This window comes from Oryza brachyantha, chromosome 12 (assembly GCF_000231095.2).
Source record: "Oryza brachyantha chromosome 12, ObraRS2, whole genome shotgun sequence".
NCBI lineage: Eukaryota > Viridiplantae > Streptophyta > Magnoliopsida > Poales > Poaceae > Oryza > Oryza brachyantha.
Genome location: NC_023174.2, coordinates 11,365,474 through 11,388,235, shown reverse-complemented (window position 1 = coordinate 11,388,235; position 22,762 = coordinate 11,365,474). Strand labels below are relative to the sequence as shown.

Below are 22,762 nucleotides of genomic sequence, written 5' to 3'. Positions count from 1 at the left end.
TAAAAAATCACGAAGCGTAAAGAAAATCTGATTGTAGCGGTGAGTAGTTGCGGAGACGAGGTCAAGTTCTTCCTCGCTGGGCGGAGGGATTTCCGGCTGAGCATCAAACGCCGTCTCCTTGGCGAGCACCCACTCGTCGGCAGCGTCGCGGTGGTCGAACAGCTTGCAGAGGTGATCTATCTTCGCGTGCATGGCCGCCGTCAGAGCTGCCTCCTCCGCCTGGCCGTGGCCGAGCCTCTCCACGAGGTACAGCACGAGCGCGGTGGTCTCGACGTCGGACTCGGAGCCGCCGCCGTCTCGTCCCCCCGCGGCAGCGACGGCGGCGAGGTCCTCCTTGGTTCGGTCGACGCTGCGCGCCACCAGGTTGAGGCGCCTGACCGTCGCGCTGACGTCGGCGTCGGCGTCGTCGATCAGTTCGTCGACGCACGGCAACATGACGTCACAGACGTCTCGCAGCGCGCGCTCCTGCTCCGCTCGCCACCGGCGCGCCACGTCGCGCTCCAGCGCCGCGAGTGGCGCGCTCCCTTCGGAGTGCAGCTCCTCGAGCTCGTCGAGCGCCGCCGCGACGTCGGCAGGGAACAAGCCGGCGGCGCGCGGGCGTTGCCGGAGGAGGAGGAGGAACCTCTCGAAGTTTGAGCCATCGTACGGCCTGCATAGCTCCGTCGCCAGACGGTGGACGTATGCCTCGGCGGTCGCCGAATCAGTGGTTCCGGCGCCAGCGTCCGGAGCAAGATCTTGCATGGCCGCCATGGCAGGACAGGTTTGGTTGCCGGTGCTGCGGTTTGTGTTGCCTCGTCGCGACTGATTGGCACGCGCGTCTCCCCCGTACGTCGCCATGGAGGTATATATGGTACGCTGAGCTCGAGAATAGTCTTAACAAGTCCGATTGGGCATCGGAATCCGAGTTTGTTAGCTTCTTGTCCGAGAAGGATTTTAAATCGTATGTAACCTTGATTTTGCAGGTCATCTAGATGAGTTATGAAATATTATGGAAGATGATAAAATAGATTAAGACGTGATGTATCAGTTCATAAACATGGATATCAAAATCTGAGTTCTATAAACCGTAACAAAGGGAATAAATTAAATTTTGATTAATGTACACATATTTAGAGTGTTTTTATTTGCAAATTTAATCCTACGTGTTTATTTTGTGACATATCACATATTAATCTATCTTATTAAATCTTTATATTTTTTATAACCATTTAGAGAACTCAAGAGGAGATATCCTCTCCAAATTTTAAAACAGTTTTCCAGGTTTTGGAAGTTTGGTGAAAAATATGGTACTTGTATATGCTCCACTAGCAGAAGAAGATACATGAGTAATTCAAGTGTACATAAATTTCATGAAAGTCAGACCTAAAATGCAAAATACAGTTACTGAAAGTGCGTAAATTTCATGGAAATCAGACTTAAAAGCACGCGCATAACTCAAAATAGTGCTTCATGAGTTCAAAAGTCGTATAAGAAGTGTTAAAGTTGCATATAGGTGTTAAGAAAGTTGGTAAAATTAACCTGCAAACGTTGTATTTGGCTAGGATGATATATGAAAACCACTAGCAGAAAGAGTCAATATCTATACTCGTATAAAAAATAGCAGTAGTGTTGGTGATGAGGGTAAATCTGCTGGCAACCAGCACCGACTTACTTATATTGTTTAAAGAAAAAATAACTTAAAAGCAACATATCAAACCACTTTTATTAACTCTATTTTAATAAGACGCTAATGATATATTTTTAATAAAATTTCATTGTAAGGTCTATGCTACTTGATTGAAAAGAAAATATTTATGTGAAAAAGTATTTATATTTTAGTATAAACTAGAAAAGTCGCACAGCTTTGCCGTGCTAATTATAGATTGACCAGTTTAGTTTTTTATGACTGTAATTATAAATGCATAATTCTAACTGGTTGGGAGAATAATAAATAATAACAAATTTATATATTTTTAATTTTAGTGGAGTGAGAAAGTAAACTTAATAAAACTATGTTTCATTTATTTAGCTATTTATTGAAATGTGGAAAATGAGACACTAAAATTGAAATAATAGTCTCATGATTTTTGTAATTGGTAGAAATATAGAAACTGTTTTGCAAAATAACCACCAATTTTTCTCTTTTTTGACTCCAATCACTGTCCCCACTCTCTCTATCTTTCCACTTTTGTCACACCCGGAGCTTAATCCTAAGCCTAAATCTATAAAAAAAAATTCATAAATAATAATTGGCTTAATTAATTCAGGAAAAAAACCCTCTAAAGGAATTAATTTTAATTAAATCAAAGTTCAAAAATCGTTAACTGGATTTAAACTCAAATTGCAGAGTATAAAAGTTTGTCCAAAAATTTAATTTAAAATTCGGCAAAAAGTGAGGCTTTTCTTTTTTTTCTCCTCTCTTTTTCCTTTTCACTTTTGCCTTTATTTTCCGAATTGGGCCACAACCCAATCCATCCTTTCTCTCCCCTCTCCTCCTTTTCCTCCCTCTCCCGAGCTGGCCCAGCCGAGCCGGCCCATCTCCTCCCCCCTCCCCCGGCTCTCCCTCCTCCCGCCGGCGCGGCCCAGCTTCCCCGCCGTGCGCCAACTCCGCATCACCTCCTCCCGTCCCCGGCCAAACCAAGTCTCCGCCACCACCGGAACCGACTCTGCCTCCACCGCCGCAACGGTCGCCGCCGAGTCCGGGTCGTGGCCAACACAATCTCCAACGACCGCTCACCCTAGCCGACGCCTCTCCCCTATAAAGTTCACCTCCCCGCGCGGCGCCGCCAGTTTCCTCCTCCCGCACCTGAACGCCACCGCACCCTTCCGCCGATCGATCTCGCCGTCCTGGCCATCAGTCGTCACCGTGCATCCTGCCACCTCGCCGACGAAACCTCGCCTACGCCGCCGCCGGTGAGCGCCTCCATCTGTCCCTCTCCCTCTCTTTTCCTCTTCGCCCGTGGCCATTGGAACCGCTCGCCGTCGCCAGGTCCTTGCGCATTCCGGTCGTCGCCATCGTCCGTCCGCCCGCCGTCACCCCCGCCTCGCCGTCATAGACGCGATCCCGCCACCGGTGCGTTGCCGTGCCCGTTGCGCGCCGTTGACGTCGCCTCCTCGAGTCAGCTATGCCCTCTGCCGCCCAACTCTCGGCGTGGCTGCTGCCTCTATCGCCAGCCGGTTCATGCCACCGAGCCACCGCCCCGCCACTCGCCGCCGCCGCCGGTCTGCCGATGCTGCTCGGCCGGACGTCACCAACCTCCCCTGCTCGGCCGACGCCGTCCCCCTCCCCTCTCTGCCCCGGGTCACCGACCGGTGGTCCCACCCAGCCCCTTTCCTATCTCGCCTCTCACCGTCAGGTCGGCCCGGCCTGTCAGCCAGCCGACCGCCACCCCTCTCCTCTCTTCTCGTCTCAGGCCCACCTATCAACCTCCTTTCTCTCCCCTCTATCACTAACAGGTGGACCCCACCCGTCAGTGCTCTCTCTCCTCGCTGACGTCATCGCCTCCCTTAATTGCGCAACAAATCTAGTTAGGACTTTTCTGTTTAGTTAAAACACAGTTAAACTTCTAAAATTCATAACTAATTCATCCGGTCTTCGTTTAAGTCCATTCAAATTTCATTAATTAAATCCCTAAAATTGTCAAGAATCCATTAAAAATACTTTCTTTTGTTATTTCAGTAGATTTTATCCCTGTTTTATTTATTTTTGTGCTTTGTCCCTTAGATTCGGACCCCGTCGAAGCCCCGGTTTATTTCGAGATCGTCGCCGAAGTACCCCAAGGACCAGAGCAAGGCAAGTGGCACTAATCTTGATCATATTGAACCCATTGTTGCAATTCTCTGCTTTATTTATTCAAACATGCATTGTTTTACTCAAAGTATTTATTGTATTTATTTTATGGGTAACCTATTATTATGTCATTGTTTATCCATCGTTATTCATGTTATACCAAGTGTAACCTGAGTAGAGTTAGGTTTAGGTTAATGCTTAGCCGTGCCTATAACAAGTAGCTTATGGGATCACACTTTAATCATTGCTAGTTCTGTATGGCTGTTAATCATGATTCATTATCCGGTTCAGATTAATGTCAACTAAAATATTGATAATGGTGAGTTGTGGGTGCTTGGTTTTGAGAGTCGCACCCATGGCAATTAAGGACTAGTTCGCAGGAAACCCTAGATGTTATTTCCGTGCTAACCACAAGCTAGGATGGACAACAGTGGGATTTGGATTGTAATTACGAACTATTCGACGTACCTAGGCAAGGGTGAGCGTGATGGAGTATGGATGGGAGTTGTGGTGTAACGATGGCTTATGTTGCTTTCAGATTCACCTAGGCACGAGAGGGCGCTGCCCGACTTGGTGCTAAGGAGGGGGCGAAACCTGAAGTGTGATGCGATTGAATAGGGAGGGTTATGCGATGGGTCCTATCATAGTTTCCTTTCTGATATACCATGGTGGTATGTCGGTGCACGTTCAAGTATAGTGGGACTATGTCTTGTACGCACAGTAGTACACCTCTAATCAGAGTAAACCTATTCGAATAGTCGTGCCCATAGTTAAGGGCGAGCTGCCAGCTTCACTGTGATTAGTTGAACCTTTAATGACTTGGGTAAACTGGTTTTCACTTGGGCCTATCGCAACGTGGTGTAACGTTGGACAATGATGTGGTACGTTGCAACTGTTATTTATTTACTCTTTTGTTACCTTAGTTCAATTCAATCTCTGTTATTAATTAAATGCGGCTTTACGTGCTGCAACTAACGATAGCATGTCCTTGTTGATCCTTATGCATCATTTATTACCCTCTTTTCCGTGCTGCTTGTTGAGTATGGTGGTTTGTACTCTGCCTTGCTTAATTTCTCCCTTGAGAGTTAGATGTGGAATCTGATGGAGGTGACTCTCAGGAGTGAGCTGTTCCGTTGTCGAAGCGTTGCCTCCAGACTAGAGCCGTACCCACTGGAGCTAGTCTACGCTATCTTTTTCACTGCATTTCGGTTAAAATAAGTGTTATTTTCAGTTGTTTCTAAGAACGATGGTTATGTAATTAATATTGTCTTTTTATGTACCCTGGCTGGTACTGGACAGAATTTTAATACATAATTAAGTTCAGAAATTTATGTGAGAAATTTCTAGTCGTAATAACTCTCTTCATCTCTCCGGAGCTCTCTTCTCTCTCGGCTGTCCGGTGGGGTGGCGGCGCGTTCCCTCAGCGGCAGCCGCGCCCCTGCGGCGGCGATCGGAGGCGGCGTGTCACCTCGGCAAGTGACAACACATATATATTATCAATCAACATCTAGCTGTTATTAATAGTAATCAAGCTTTTCTGGAAGCAAACAGTAGCAAGTGCTTCCTTTCGCAGCAGAGCTTTGGAAAAAAAAATTTTGCTTCATTCAATGTAATTACGATGGAAGAAAGGGTTACAAGAAAAGTTAAAAGTTTTACATCGAAGGATATGCACCAGAGTGCACACCTCGAACCATGTGCCAACCGTCTAAACACACACTATAGAGAGGAAAACCAAGCAACGAACCAGCCATCGCTATGCGAGACCGACCGCCACCGAGCTAATGACACCACTACAACAAGAAGACTCTAAAACAGGCCCTCATGAGGGTCACGATGCCAAGGCGCCGTCGTCATCCATCCAAAGATTGGATAAGCTTTTCACCCAGAGCTCCTTGCGGAGGGAGGAGGGATACCTCAACAGTGCCCTCACGAGGATTACTATGCCCGAAGGCGAAGTCATTGTTGGCCCAAAAAATTAGGCTAAGCTTTTGCTCGAAACCCCTCACCACCGTGATACGTCACCCAGTCTAAAACCACCATCTGAACAACGGCGGCACATGGCTTCCGCCACACCGGACCGACGCCCCTCCGTTGGCCGGCTTCATCGACCCACCATCCCTGAGAGCTGGCCCAGGACTGTTCCACCACCCATCGACCTCCTCGCCAGATCTAGCCGAAGGAGAACCCGAGATTGAATGGCATTGCTTCAGCAGCCTGAGCTTTTCCCGCTGACAAACTGCTGCTTCAATCCAGCCTAGGAACTCCCCACAGAGAAGAGGAGGAGCTCCAGGAAGGGTGAGGGTGCTGACCGGCAAGGAGAAAAACGACCCACCACAACCAGCTCCCTTAGAGCATCCCCGATTGCTCATCTAAATTTGGTCATCCATATCTTCATTTGGATGATCATCTAAAACACTTTCATCCTTCATATTCCTTTGTACTCCAGCAGATCATCTATATGTGATATCCTCTATATCTATTTGGAGGATTAGAGAGAGAATATCTAAATATAGAGTTTTTCTCTCCTAATATGGATGATATCCAAAAATAGATAATGAGATAGATATTCTGTTGAAGCTCAATTTTTACTCTTCATCCTCTATTTCTAGGATGGAGAATGGAATGGATGAGCTGTTAGAATGCTCTTCGCACATCCATCTGGTTCTGTGCCAGAAACGTTGCCGCTCTAGCACTGGCGCTACCCACTGGCACTCCCATTGCCAGGCCGCCGCTCAGCTGCCACCACGGCTTTGGAAAAATTTCAGGACGTAAGGGTGGTTGTCAGGGTTCGTGTCAAAAGTAACAACTTTAGGGGTGATGCTGGCATCAATGAACTTCTCCAAAGTACTAACATCAAAATCCTGAAAAAAAACCATAATGCATAGGATTAATAAGCTATAGGAGACAATGGCTACACACAATAAAAATAGTTGAAAAATGAAGTGGTATTTAAAAGAGGACTAACCTTGCTGTCAACAACAAGCTCATCAAATGGCTTGAATAGCCTGACCAACGTCCTCTCGACTGCAGCATCACCACGTGGAAGGTGGTTAGCATGCAAAGTTTGCCCAAAGTCATAATCAGATCTCAGCTTCTCTGGAACCTCCATGAAGTTTGTAAACTCAGTGCCGCTGAATTCTGATTCCAACCTATTTCAATAGAAAATACAAGGCACCAGTAAATTTTAAAGCATGAACAGTGAATAATATATAGGAGTTGAGAAAAATATCACAAGGAAATAAGATCTTACAACGTAGACTTTCTTATCATCAATAAGGTTGGTTGCATCTAATGGTGACTTATCTTCTTCGGAGTAGGACCAACCTGCTTCTTCAAGTAGTCAACAATGCCCTCGGCCTCCCTCGGGCCCTTGTATTCCTGAATGTTATTCTCTTGTTCTGGAATATCTTCAGGGTCGGGAGACCCTGGAGCTCATACTTGATAGCTAGCGGCCTATTTTTCTCATCGTTGGCATCAACTTTAGCAAGAACAATCGGTGGATCGTGCTTGCTTAGTTCTTGAGCAGCTTTCTCATACTGAAACAGACCATGTACCAATATTTAATGAGTTTTACTCACATCCTTCCTTTTGTACCTCGAGGTACCGGTATCTCGCGGTACCAAATCGTTTCTGATCATTGGATTCAACTGTGCACGTCCTACTTAGCTAGATCTAATGGTGAGAAACGATTTGGTATCCTCGAGGTACAAAAGAAAGGAGGGGAGTAAAACTCATATTTAATACGTTGGATCAGACAAATTTAGGGCAAATTGTGAAAAATGTGCTGATAAGGAAGTGATCCAATGGTACAGAAATACCTCTGGAGCAAGTTTCTTGCAGTGTCCACACCTGCAAATTGGGTTTATCCAGTCAGACATTTAGAATTAGCATTGGTTAAATTTGATTCAGACAACACAAGGCATAAATAATACTCCAGTTTCAGTAAGTATACTGTATTCCCTTGTCATCTACTACTATTTGAGTTATGAGTCAGGTTCATGACAGTGTCTGACATGTAAAAAATAGACTATTCAAACTCACTTGTTATAAATGATGCTATCAGGAGCACATCATGGAAGACCTTTGAGATTGTAGTACACCAAATCTGGAACAAATTGGACAATTGTTTGTTATCTTGTGAATGCTCACAAACTGTTAAAATGCTGGAGCTTTTACAGAGGAAAACAAGACAAAGAAATTACACTCACTATAGCATGACTGTTCGTCTATATAGCACCTCAACTTCGCTTTGCTCATTATGGTCATCCGATATTAACTGGCTGCCTGGCATTTGAAGCTTTCCACCCATTGGAAAGGAATGTCCTGGTGCATCGCCCTCAATAAAATCCGCCCTCATCCTTTCCTCAAACCTCTGATCACTGCAGTTCAGAAACCAATCCAAGCTGGCTCTCATGTACTGTGGCTTTGATCCTTGACTCCCAAATTGTAAGTAAAATACTCCGGGTATTCTAACAGTTCGCTTATAGGAGGCTTCATCTCGCTCTTGAAGAAGTAAAGACTGTTTGTTCTTCATGAGCTCAATTCGAAGCAACAAAATCTGAGCATACCGAACCACCATCCGTGCAACATCCTCATTACTAATCGCTCGCCCACGGAGAAACTCCACTGGATTCAGTATGATATTCTGATGCAAACTTACAAGCTGCGGCAATTTCTCAATAGCGCTAGCAAATCCATCGGGATCAATTTGGAGCTTCAAGTTGAAGGAATACTGCTGGGCCGCTAAACTCGCTTTCAGTGGCAGTCCAAGAATGGGTGGATACTATGCAATTGCCAGTGGCAATATCTCCTTTCGAATGCCAAAGTTGAGCAATGCTCCACATTCGGTTTGACCGGCCGTCTCCTCAAGATCATAGCCAAGAATGTATGGCCGCTTCTCAAGAATTAATCGTCGCGAGGATACGCATTGGCGACCCAAGAGAAGTGATGCAGTCGCACAAAAGCTTGATGGTGGTGCCCACGCGCATGCCGGGGAAGAAAGGGAAGTGCGTCACCATGGGGTCGATGTCGCGCGGCGCCATGCCAACGATGCCGACGAGGTGCGCGAATCCGGCTTGAGGACGAGGATACCAGGGTATCAATCGAGAACGCGGGGGGTGTCCTGGTGGTCAACGTCGAGGCCGCGGAGGGACTTGACGATGCGCGCGAGGTCGACGGCGACGGAAGCGTGAAGGCACGCGGGGTAGGCGCGGACGAAGGCGGCGAGGCGCGCGCGTGACACCGAGATTCTCGAGGTAGGAGAGGATGGGGATGACGTTCTAGCGGAGGGAGCGTGTAGGCGGAGTGGTTGTCCGTGGAGAGACAGAGGCGGAGGAGGAAGTCGAGCAGCTTCTGGAGCACCTCGAGGGAGGACGGGAGCTCGACGGCCTCGAGCTCTCTCGCCGGGTCGGACACCCCGGCAGAGCGGACGAAGTCGAGCGCGAGCACGCGGGAGACGAGCGTGGGCGACCTCAGCGACGGCGGGTAGGCCCTGGCGGGCGCCAGGCGACCTCAGCGGTGATGGGTCGGGGGCGGCGGCCGCCGTGTCCCCGCGGTAGATCTCGGAGGCAGCGAGCGACCTCAGCAGCGGCGGTCAGGCCCCGGCGAGCGCCAGGTGAACTCGGCAGCGACGGGTCGGGGGCGGCCGCGGTGGCCGGCCTCGGATTGAAAAACTTTGCACAAGGGAGGAGACACCTGGCCCATTCACAGCGCGAGAATCCGGCCACGGTTCATATATAGAGATTTTATATGCTAAGTTGCTATATTTTCAAAAGAAAAATTATTTTCACGTTACACCGGCTGTATAGCACAAAGCACGGGTTGGAAGGATTTGCTTCTGGAGTGCAATCAAGAGGAAACAAATGGATCGAAGTATACTTTTTCACTGATTGATCCTGTCTATTCATACATGTTGAACCGACGTCAAGAAGGTATACATGTTGAACCGACGTCAAGAAGGTATACATGTTGAACCGACGTCAAGAAGGTAGAGATCGCACGTTGTAAATGCGTCTCCCTGCATGTCGGTATCTTAACAAATGGGTAAACAGAAAAAACATGGATTTAATCCAATGATTAATACTAATCCATGTCACTAATCCTCAACTAATCCATGTCATTAATCTTGTGTTTCTTTCACCTTGGTGATCCGTGCGATGAGATTACTTGATTTGTGATTAGTTCTTAACAAGTACCACACGGATGGACGATGTGGGAGTAATGTTGGCTAGCTAGGTCCACTTGCAGGGAGGCCAAGGCCCATTAACTGTTTTTTTGGGAATACACACAAATAGGAAATAAAAGATAAATTTCACAAAACCATAGGTACATATTATAGATCAAGATACACATAACCATAGAAGTTGATATGCATTAAACTCCTAAACCCTATTGGGAAAATTAGGAGAAATAGTATGACATATTTTGGATTATTATCTATTGTAAACTTACATGGGAAAACCTTTATTGGAAAACCCATGATATAGTTTAAGATAATACTATGGTCTATGAACCAAAAATTAGAATAACCTCCCCTAAAATCATGTGGGAAAATATGAGAAAGTGTAATGTCTTTGATATTTCCTTTAAAAACCTCTTATGAGAAAAATAGAAAATATGGCACATTATGAATTTGATATTGCCTCATTAAAAACCTTATTATGAGGAAGTTTTTATAAAAACTCATAATGGAAAAGAGTGCAATATGATGCTTAAGACAGATAATTATATTCAGATAGAATCTCCGCTTCAGAGAGAATCTCCCCCTAAAGCTTGCAAGTCTTTAAGTCGTCTCATACCAATACTATGAACAAATTTTTGGAATGTAGTATGTGGTAATGACTTAGTGAATAAATCTGCAAGATTATCACAAGACTTTGTTTGTAAGATGTTGATTTCTTCGTTCTGTTGTAATTCCTTAGGATAGAACAACTTAGGAGAAATATGTTTAGTTATATTGCTTTTGATATAACATGTTCTCATCTGTGTAACACAAGCTAAATTATCTTCATAGATAATCGTGGGTGATTCAAGAGAACCAATTCCACTTGATTGTTGTATATGGTTAATCATTCTACGAAGCCATACACATTCTCGTGATGCTTCGTATAGTGTAACAATTTCATAATGATTTGTAAAGGTTGTTACTAGAGTTTGTTTAGAAGACTTCCATGATATGGCAGTTCCTCCGTATAAAAATACAAAGCCTGTCTAGGATCAGCCATTATAGGGATCAGATAAATAACCAGCATCAGTGTATCCAATCATAGTTTCATCTTGGTTTATCTGGAAAAATAATCCAAGATCTTTTGTGCCATTGAGATATCGTAAGATTTGTTTAGCTCCCTTCCAATGACGTTTAGTTGGAGCACCACTATATCTAGCTAATAAATTTACTGCAAATGCAATATCAGGTCTGGTGCAATTAGCTAGATACATAAGTGCTCCAATGACACTGAGATATGGAACCTCGGGTCCTAATACCTCTTCATCCACATCCCTTGGTCAAAATGGATCTTTCTCCATGTCTAGAGATCGAATAACCATGGGAGTTTTCGATGGATATGATTTATCCATATTAAATTTCTCTAAGATTTTCTGGATATAGGCAGATTGATGCACTAAAATTCCTAAGTGAAGGTGCTCGATTTGTAAACCCAAGCAAAATTTAGTTTGGCCTAAATCCTTCATCTCAAATTCTGTTTTTAAGTGATTGCGTGCTTCATTGATATCTTGTGGGTTGCCAATGATATTTAAATCTTCCACATATACGGATATAATGCAGAATCCAGTTTGGGATTTCTTTATGAAAACACATGGGCAATCATCATTATTAATGTATCCCTTTTGTAAAAGGAATTCACTTAATCGGTTGTACCACATTTGTCCTGACTGTTTTAAGCCATATAGTGAGTTATTAAGTTTTACGCAATATGTGGCGTGACTTGCTTTCGGATTCGAGATAGGAATTCCATCAGAAACTTTCATGTAAATATCCGAATCAAGTGACCCATATAAATATACCGTCACTACATCCATCAACTGCATACATAGATGATTTTGAACTGCCAATGATATTAAATATCGGAATGTTATTCCACTCATAGCTGGAGAATAAGTTTCAATTAAATCGATGCCAGGTCTATGCGTGAACCCTTGTGCTACTAGTCTCGCTTTGTATGTCACCACCTCATTATTTTCATTTCATTTTCAGACGAAAACCCATTTAAATCATACAGGAAAGATTTTTGGAGGTGTAGGTATTGCTGTTGAGAATACCTTTCTTTTTGCTAGCGAGGCTATTTCTGCTTGAATTGCTTCCTTCCATTTGTTCCAGTCCGAACGCTTTTTGCACTCAGCCATGGTCTTGGGATCTAGATCATTTTGGATGATTTCAGCAATAACTGCGGAGAAGAATATGTCGACAATCGTAGTCTTTCGGTCATATGATTCTCCAGATTAAGTATAGTTTATGGAAATTTCTTGTATCCCTTGTGACGGTTTGTTATTTCCCAATATGATGGTGTTAGGGTGTTCCAATGTCCCAACATCAGTTATTGAGTGCACTATTGATGTGGGATGTGAATTTTGTTTATTCACTTGGTGTCTCTCAACTTGTTGTTGAGTCACATTTACTAATTCAGAAATTTTATTATTCTTTTTCCTTTAGCGCTTATGGGCCGTCTCCTGAGTTACAGCCTTACTTCTCCCCCTCTTACCTTGAATAGGTTTTTGAGTTGGTAGTTGAACAGTTTTATTTGTTACCTCTATTCTTTCAGGCACGTTCCTTGCAGGATGGTAGGATTTAGTAACACCTTTATAATAAGTAAATGCATCTGGCAGATTGTTTGCAATATTTTGTAAATTTATTATTTTCTGAACATGGAGTTTGGATTCTTGTGTGCGTGGATCAGAAGTGGAGATGTCTTTAGCATCCCAATTTATTTCCGGGCATTCATTTTGGTACTTGAAATCTCCCCCTAATGCCGGGAAATGATCCTCATTGAAAATACAGTCATCGTATCGGGCCGTAAATAAGTCACCTGTAAGGGGCTCTAGGAATTTAATGATTGATGGAGATTGATATCCAATATAAATCCCTAATTTCCTATGTGGACCCATAGATGTATGTTTGGGTGGTGAGATCGGTACGTAAGTAGCACAACCAAATTTTCGCAGATCGGAAATACTTGGTGGGTTTCCACGTACTAATTGTAGCAGGGAAGCAGTATGATATGCAGTTGGTCGCAATTGTAGTAAGTCAGCGGCATGCAATACTGCATGACCCCAACATGAAGTTGGTAGTTACAATTCTGCAATAATGGTCTTGCTACAAGCTTAACTCTTTTTATAAGAGCTTCTGCTAAAACCATTTTGAGTGTGGACATATGAAACTGAGTACTGAATTTGAATTCCTAGAGCCATACAATAATCATTGAATGCTTTTGTGGAAAATTCAGCAGCATTATCCATTCGAATAGATTTTATCTGATGTTCAAGATAATTTGCTCTAAGTCTAATAACTTGAGCTATTAGTTTGGCAAATACATAGTTGTGTGTGGATAAAAGACACACATGAGTCCATCGTGTAGATGCATCTATTAGAACCATGAAATATCTGAATTGTCCAGATAATGGAGTAATAGGACCACAAATATCACCTTGAATTCTTTCAAGGAATTTAAGTGGTTAAACTTTGATCTTAAGGTAAAATGGTCTTAAAATTAATTTTCCAGTGGCATACGCAGTGCACATAAAATCAGAGGGTTTTGGGAACGTAGTAGTAGCTAAGTTATGACCATAAGAGTTGTTTATAATTAATCGCATCATCCCTATACCAGGATGACCAAGGCAGTCATGCCAAGTTTGAAATGTATTGACATTTTGAAAAATTATTTTATAGGGAACATGTGGTACGGGTTTGATGTATGTATAGTATATTCCAGATGGTAAAGAGGGAATTTTCTCAAGAATTTGTTTGCCATATCCGTTGTCTTCTATTAAGAGAAGAAATTCCTCTCTATGTTCTTCGTGTGTTTCCACATGAATTCTATTTTTCCAGATATCTCTATAGCTGAGTAAGGTACGAGTTGAATTGGAATATAGTAGTGCATCCTCAATTGTAATTTGAGTACCCATGGGAAGCGTGATTGTGGCATTACCTGAGCCTATTATTGTTGCATCGCATCCAGCGATTGTTACAACATTTCCTTGCCTCTTAGTTAGAGTTTGAAAATATTTAGTGTCCCTTAGTATAGTATTTGTGGTACCGCTATCTACTAGGCACATTTCCTCCTCCATTGGATTTAATCCCGTAGCAATCTATATATGAAATGAGAGTTATTTAAAATTCTGAGAATGACATATATATATAACTTACTTTATTGAATATCAGTTTTACATAATACATAAGTGTTATATATATGATATAGCAAATTGACTACAAATACTTTACAAGACTTCTATATGTAGCAATAATTTACAACACGTATTATTGGGACATAAATATAACTTTGTTCGGACATAAGTATTTATATCTTAAGACTAAGGAAATTTAATTGAGATCTCCAAACATGTCGGTGGAGGTAAACTCCACAAGCATCTTGTCTGTGTCCATTAATTTTTTCTCAGGTAGTTGAGTCTCGTTGTTGCTTGGTTCGATGGGAACCGTCTTGGAGCAACTAGCGTTTGTCATGTCGATGTCATTTGGAAAGTTGTAAGGAGCAACATCTTCCATTGTAACGTCCTTTTGGAAATTGAAATGGTCTTCATACTTCTGTCCTTGATTTGGGTGGTCACGACCAACAGACTTTAAGTACAAGTTAACCAAGTGACGGGGGGTGCGACATTTCTTGGTAATGTGGCTATAACAACCGCACTTTTGACAAAGTTTGGATTTATCAATATCTTTGTTAGGAATGTTCTTACCCTTGTGAGAATAATGTGGTTTATGCTCTCTTTTACGCTTATTTTCCCCTTTTCCTTTACCTTTACCTTTAGCTTTGAATTTCTTGAAGGGTGGCTTGGATTCACCATTCTTATTGTTTGTGGTCTGAGTGTTTGTATGTACTTCAGGTAATGGGGCAGCACCAAATGGGCGTTTATTTGAGTTCCAAACAAGAATCTCATTATGCCTTTCGGCCTGGAGTAGAGTATTAATTAACTCAGAATAAACATGGAAATTTCGCTCACGGTATTGTTGGTGAAGGATTCTACCTGCAGGCATCATAGTAGACAAAGTATTTTCTATTTTATCTGCATCAGAAGGTTCTTTTTCACAAAATTTAAGTTTAGCGCAAATTTTGTGAATTGCATGATTATATTCTCCTACAGACTTAAAATCTTGTAGACGGAGATGATTCCATTCATGCAAAGCTTTAGGCAAAACAATTGCCTTTTGTTGTTCATAGCGTTTTTGGAGAGCATTCCATAAGACATGGGGATCTTCTTCCGTCAAGTATTCAGACTTGGATGTATATGAGCTCGTATCATATACAAGGCATTGTACTTGTGTTTGTTATCGGGTGCCGAAGTACCCTCTTGGGGGAATAATGGCCTCATAAAATTCTCGTAAAGAGAGATTAACTTTGAGGTCCATAGACCACGTTGGAAAATTATGTCCATCAAGAGCAAGTGGCTCAAATTCTTTTGTAGTGCTCACATTTGACATTTTACCTTCTCGAAGTTCTTCTTTCGTCTCTTCTTGATATGAGCGTGATAACGTGTTTTAGAGTGGGTGTAATCAAGAGGAAACAAATGAATCGAACTGTACTTTTCCATTGATTGATCTTGTCTATTTATACATGTTGAACCGACGTCAAGAAGAAAGAGATCGCATGTTGTAAATCTGTTCACGAACAAATGTGTCTCCTTGTATGTCGGTATCTTTACAAAGGGGTAAACAGACAAACATGGATTTAATCCAACAATTAATACTAATTCATGTCACTAATCCTCAACTAATCCATGTCATCAATCTTGTGTTTCTTCCACATTGGCAATCCGTGTGATGAGATTACTTTATTTGTGATTGGTTCTTAACAAGTACCACACGGATGGACGATGTAGGAGTAATGTTAGCTAGCTAGGTCCACTTGCACGGAGGCCAAGGCCCATTAATTGTTTTGGGAAGTACACACAAATAGGAAATAAAAGATAAATGTCACAAAACCATAGGTACATATCATAGGTCAAGATACACATAACCATAGAAGTTTTAGCATAGGTGACATATAACACTAGATATAGTGATCCAAAAGTTTGATGAAAACAACATAATTAGTAAATTTAACTTGGTCAAGGAAAAAAGAAAACGGTTAATCTTACGCAACTATAACTTATATATGATGCGCTAAATAAATATCATATTTTTTCATATAATTTAATAACTTGTAATTATAGTGCATCAAAAAACAATTGGTCCAATTAAAGCATATTTTTATTAAAAATCATGATACGTGTAGTTATGTGTCCTGCACCGTGGTTTTGTCAAACATTATCCGTAACCTATATCAATCCGTAAATTATACATAAAAAACACAGCAGCAGAGATGGAGTGGGCTAGGCTTAGGCTGTGGTTGAATCCACCGCCGTCAAAATAGGCTTTGGTTGGCCACTGCCCATGTCTTCCTCTTGGTGGATCAAACGAATTCCTTGTAGGTCCTCTTCGGTTTGGAGAAATTTTACAGAAATTTTGAAGGAATTAAATTATATTTTCTGTAAAATTTCTGTGGTCCGAAGAAACCGAGCTGACGTGAAAGCGTGAAGTTGCGATCACTAGGACACATGGCACGCGACCAGCGGATAAGAAAATATTAATCCATATGAAATTTCTCGAGAGATTTGAGTCGACGTAAAATTTACTAAATTTCCTCTGTACAACTTGTGGAAAGAAAATTTTATTTGGTTTTTCTATACTTAATTCCCTAAAATGATTGATAATAGTATAGATTAATTCTTACGAATCTGTAATAGTAAGGATTAAATTTTTGTTTTTTCTCCAAACCAAACAAGATTTTTGCCGTAGCAAAAGCCCAATTTAGGCCACCAAAGAGCCATCGGCTCTTCAAATAACCAATTACAACTAGAGAGGGCCAACATGCAAGAGAATAGAAATAGAAATTTTGTTGGCTGACTAGCGTATCTGCATGTAAAACTGTAGTTTAGAAGAAAATTGACATTGTGCCACTTTGAAGAGCGGGTTTTGCTGTAATGCCACTCTGCAAATATGTTTCGTTAAAATGTCATCGGCAACGAATACCAACCCGCTATTTTGCACCTTTTTTTTTTCTTTTTCAACAGATTAAGGCACTAAATTCATTTTTACTGTGACCATTCTACCCCTACCTCAATTGTATGAGAACTCAAGCAGGCAGCAGTGGCTTGAAGGAGCAGGAAGCTTGACGGAGCGGACGGTTTGTGAGTGGCTTCTCATTTTTATGTCAACAACTAGAAGTATTTCTTTTTTGGTCGCACAGGCAAGCTTGAAGGAGCAGCGGCTGTATGTAGATGAGTCAATTTTGGCATGTCCTTTCTTTGACAGATCTCTATGAAATAGCAATGCAACAACAATTTAGATAGTGTTCAAACATGATCAACCATCCATAATATTTACAGTAATACGAATAAGCATTTCTCAACATCACAGTTTAGGTTCTCACATAGAAACCAACCAACTTAAGTTCACAGCTAAGCACAGGCTCCTCCTCTAGCTTTAAGGGCAAGTACAACAATGCAGACGGTTATTGTCTATTTCACACGTACAGACAGCTAAATCGACAGCTTGTATAATGACTTGTCTATTTGTTTGTTTGCAAAACATTTAATTTATCTTTTGACACATAAATCAAGGTAATCAATGATGCTAGCAAATAGACGAGGCGCGGCATACAACAGTACTAGCGGGTTGGTTTGGCATTGGAGCATGCACCCCTGCCGTCTTAAGACGCTATGGTCGTCTGTTAGATCGAGCGAGATCGAGCGGGGTTATTTTGTAAATTTCGTAACATATAGACGACTTAAAGATAGGCATTGTGTGTCCTTAGGAATTTGTTTTTGGACAAATGTTAGAGCAATCTCTAACTGGTTCACAGCAGTCGACAAACAAAAAATGACAAATCACGTTAACAAATCAAAGCACGAAGACAAGCAAGAGTAAAAAATTATTACCCTACGACCTACGACTAAATCATGCCAAGTACAATCCGTCGGTTCCAATGTGTTCCTAGCTTATGTTAGAGCATCTCTAATAGACAGTCCAAATCGGACTCTCCAAATACCTATTTGGCCACTCTCCATTTCATTTAGCCACTCAAATTCATTTTTTACTCCAACAGTTTCTCCATCCACCATCTCTATTTCAGGTCTATGACAGGTGGGCCCCACATGTCATCCTCTCCTACTCCTTCAATCTCTTTGTCTTTCTTTTCTCTCTCTCTTTCTTTTTCTCTTTCTACCTCTCTCCCACAGGCGGCGGTGGAGCGACAGTGGAACGGGGACGGCGTCGGGGCGACGGCGACCGCGCGCGGGGGAGGCGGTAGCCGGCGGCGCCACGAGGCTACACTGGCGCGGGGGAGGCGGCAGCAGGCGGCGTCGGAGCGGCACGGAGGAGGCGGCAGCAAGCGGCGGCGGCGGCTGGGGAAGCCGCCAAGCGCGGGGGAGGCGGCGGCGCGGCTTCAACAGCACGGGGGAAGACCGTTGGCGTCGTCGACGTGGGAGGCCGGGCGGCGTGGGGAGTCCCGGCTGGTGGCGCGGGAGGCCGAGAGGCGTGACGGCGGCGACCCGACGACGACGGCAGCGACTCGGGACGACGACCCGGCAACCCTACGGCGGCAACCCGCCGTGTTGTAGTAGTAGTGGTGTTTGTGGGCCCACACGTGGGACCCACAAATGGTAAGTCAGAACTGGATGGCCAAATTTGGTAAGTTGATTGGCTAGTTTGGTCAGTTGGATGGCATGAGTCTGTTGGAGTACGTTTTTCTGTCAAAATGACCAAATTTTGGCTTGAAGAGTAAGACAGGGCATCTGTTGGAGATGCTCTTATGGACGACGGCTTCCGAAGGTGCCCTCATGATGATGACGACGGGGACTGCGGCGATGGTGCCGCTGTGAGCTAACTGACATGAGCGATGATGAGGGCGAGGAGGGACTGCATCTCGATCCCCTATCTCACATATTTAAAGAATGAGCCAGGGGTAGAATGGTCACAACAAAAATGAATTAATGCCTTAATCGGGTGAAAAAGAAAAAAGTGCAAAGCAGCATGTTGGCATTTATTGGCGATGGCATTTTAACGAAGCATATTTGCGGAGCGGCATTACAGATAAACCTACTCTTCAAAGTGGCACAGTGGCAATTTCTCATAGTTTAGGGACTTTACTAGTTTAGCTATCGCGTTCGTGAGTAGATTTTGAACTCTGAAGAGGGTATCCTAATCTATTACATGCTATCAATTTGTCATTAGTTGGTAGCATGCAATAGCTTACAACTAAAAAGCATAACTAAAATGTCTTACAATACGAAACGGAGCGAGTATTCTTTCTACTAACTTGTCTAGAACAGGCATGTTATGTTCGTACTCAATTGATGTTCAATGATAATCATGTTGTTATCAAAGAATTGCAACTAATAACAACAATGTGAACATGTGTACTAGGGATTAATGATTCATTTTTTTGTTTAACAAAGGAAATTGAAGCACTAGATCATTCTCGTTTCTGTTCATGACCACTGTTGTCGATTATTCCTTGAGTACTTTTGCAGGCGCTTTTTAATGTGCTAAACTATATTTTTTTAAAAAGAAAGTTTGTATATAAAAGTTGATCATCTTATTTTTTTAAAGTATATTTTTAATTTCAGTAGTAGTTAATTTTATTATTTATATTATTAAATATATTTTTGAAAATTAGATAGTTTTTTATCTTTTATCAACCAAAAAGAATACTGTCTAAAGCGTCCAATGCACATAAGGGAAATACACACATATAACTAGTTCAATAGACATGCAACTCAATTGTAGAATTGAAAGTGTGTCTATTGTCATGTTATTTTTAAGTGGCCGACTCTGGTGCATTTTACTTGTAGTCTAATTTTATCCGACAGCTGCGATTAAATATACTACCAACAATACTAGGTTTAGTAGAAATATATGGGATAATATCGTCATTTTTATCGTGACACCACGTGGGCCGTGCTGGGCTTTTCCCCTGGCCGTTTTTCTTTGACTCCTGGCACCGCTCCGGCGGCGTCCTCCCGGCAGTCCCGAGCATGCTACCGGAAGGCGGTGAGGTGGTGGCCCGTCCTCCTGCTCCTCCCGGCCGTCGCGCTGCTCCTCTTCGAGGCCTCTCGTCTCCGAGCCTCCCCCGGGCAATCCCTGAATCTAGCTGGCTTGCTACCGACCCATCCCTGAAGACGGAGCCGAAGCAAACCTCGCCGAGCACGCTGTTGCGGCGGAAGTCCCTGGTGGCCGTCTTCAGCTCGGTGAAGGCGAAGCTCCTCACGTTCGCGGACAGCAGGATCTCATCATCGTTCCGTGGGGTGGGCGTCGCCGCCACCAACGCCGACGACACCCGGCTGCCCGACGAGCTCAGCCCCGCCCCCTTCCTGCTTCTTCTTGACCCTGACCGATTCAGCAATATCAATTTGTCATGACCGATTCAGCATAACCTTGATTAAGATATAATATTCCAAGCGGTAACATAATTAAAAAATACAAATCAAATAATTAACTAAGTATAAAAATACCCTTTTAAATCAATGGACGAGATTAGTTCTACTGGCAGTATAATACTACCAGTAAAATACACCGAAGCGTTGCTCTATTTTTAACCGGTGTCCCCGGCTTCGAGGTTCATAAAGTTGGACTACAATTTTTGGTCTATGGGTGGATCTCGTAGAATGAGCTAGCTTTTGGCGTAAAATGTGGGTTTGTTTGTTAAAAAAATGTTCATGAACTTTTTCATCAAAACTACTGCAAATTTTGTGCAAGTTGCCAAAGCTATCATTCTATTTTTTCTAAAGATGAATTTCAGCCCTCGAAATGTTTCTGCGGTTGGAAATAGTTGAACTCTACCGGTACTACCACTATTTTACTACTATTTTACATCGTAAAACTCTCATATACATAGATTAATATATAAATTTAATTATAGCCAGAATATTTGATAATATAGAATGGGATGACTCTCATATATACATAGATTAATAGATAAATTTAATTATAGCCAGAATATTTTATAATATAGAATGAGACGACCGACGGAGGGTATACGATCTCACATCCCTTTTATCCAAAAACTGTACAGCCACAAGGAATAAATACGTTGTATTTACTTGTTTCACATGTACGGCTAAGATATCTGGTTGGAATATTCACTGCTCTTGTAATTAAAGCTGGACAGCTAGTCCTATAAATCTATTAATGTGATTCTAGCTCACAAGAACTACGCCACGCTTCTACAAGAAAATATCCCATCTTATTATCGATGGGATGACCGCTTGTCTTTTTCATGTAAAACGTAAATATTATATTTGTAAATGAAAAATAATTTGTGAATAAAATTTTTATCTACATTATGTTTTGATCTAAAAGTCAATGATGAAAAATAAACTTTGGTAAAAAACCTCCTAAATCAACTCCAAATTAAAAGTTAAAAATTTAAATTATTAACATATAGGAAAAGGCAGAAGTGAAAAGATTGGATGAATGAATATTGCTCAATATGGTATGACCTCTAGTTGATACTTTATTAGTTTAAAATTAAAATAAGCAACCTCGTAAATAAAAATAGAGGGGGAACCAACGTCATAAATAAAACTAATGGAGTAGCAGGTAGAAGACATGTAAGGGCTCTTTGGAACAATCAAATTTCATAAGATTTTTGTGGAAAGCTGAGAAAATCTCATCTACTCTCTCATATAAAAGATTAAGCCCCTTCCTGTTTGTTTCAAAAATATAATAAATTGTGCTATGACAAGTTGTCTCATTAGTCAATTCTAATTTAAATTTCTCTCTACTTTAACTTCACTAAAAAATAATATAACCTCCTATATCATGAGAGTGAGGAATTACAAGCTCCGTGCACAGTGCACCTCTTTTTCCCTCTCTTATATACTGAATGCCACCATCGTTGGTGTTGGCAACTTCACACCGAGGCAGAGGCTCCCATTGTTTCGCTTTTTGGAGAAATAAGCGAAAATATGTTTTTTAAATGAAAAATAATTTACAGGTAAAACTTTTATATACGTGTCCATATCAACTCAAAAGCGAAATGTGTAAACCAAACCATGATAAAAAAAACATAAAATCAAGTTCAAAATTAAGTTCTAAAATTCAAATTTGGCTTATAAGAGCAAGTTCAATAGTATAGCCAATTACTAGCTCCAATTCATCTATAGTCAATCTAATAGCCAATTCATACAATAGTTAGCTACAAAACATCAATATATAGTCTCACATGTCATACCACATTTTATCTTGGAGCCCGTGTGCAGCTGGCTACAAATTAGTAATTTACCTCTTTTCTCTCTTTTCTCCTATATTTTTAAAATATACTTATAGCTGGCTTATAGCCTGCTATTGTACCTGCTCTAAGCAGTTGCAACTGCGAAACGATAGAGCCCTGGAAGCCTGAAACTGTGGGCTAGTTTACTGAGGCCCTGTTTAGTTCCCAATTTTTTTCCAAACACATCATATCGAATTTTTAAACACCTAAATAAAGCATTAAACATAGATGAACTAAAAAACTAATTACACAGTTATGGAAGAAATCTTGAGACAAATCTTTTGAACTTAATTAGTCCATGATTAGCCATATGTACTACAGTAACCAACATGTGCTAATGACGGATTAATTAGGCTCAAAAGATTCGTCTCGCGGTTTCTAGGCTAGCTGTGAAATTCGTTTTTTCATTCGTCTCCAAAAACCCCTTCCGATGTCCGGTCAAATATTTGATATGACATTTCTCCTAAAAATTTTCTAATCTAAACACCACTAC

At 42.0% G+C, this 22,762-nt stretch overlaps 2 pseudogenes; both read right to left on the bottom strand.

Annotated features, from left to right (window-relative positions):
- Positions 1–6,262: 6,262 nt before the first annotated feature.
- Positions 6,263–7,843, bottom strand: LOC102721328 (annotated as a pseudogene).
- A 66-nt stretch (positions 7,844–7,909) lies between these two features.
- LOC121056057 lies at positions 7,910–21,892 on the bottom strand (annotated as a pseudogene).
- Positions 21,893–22,762: the final 870 nt, after the last annotated feature.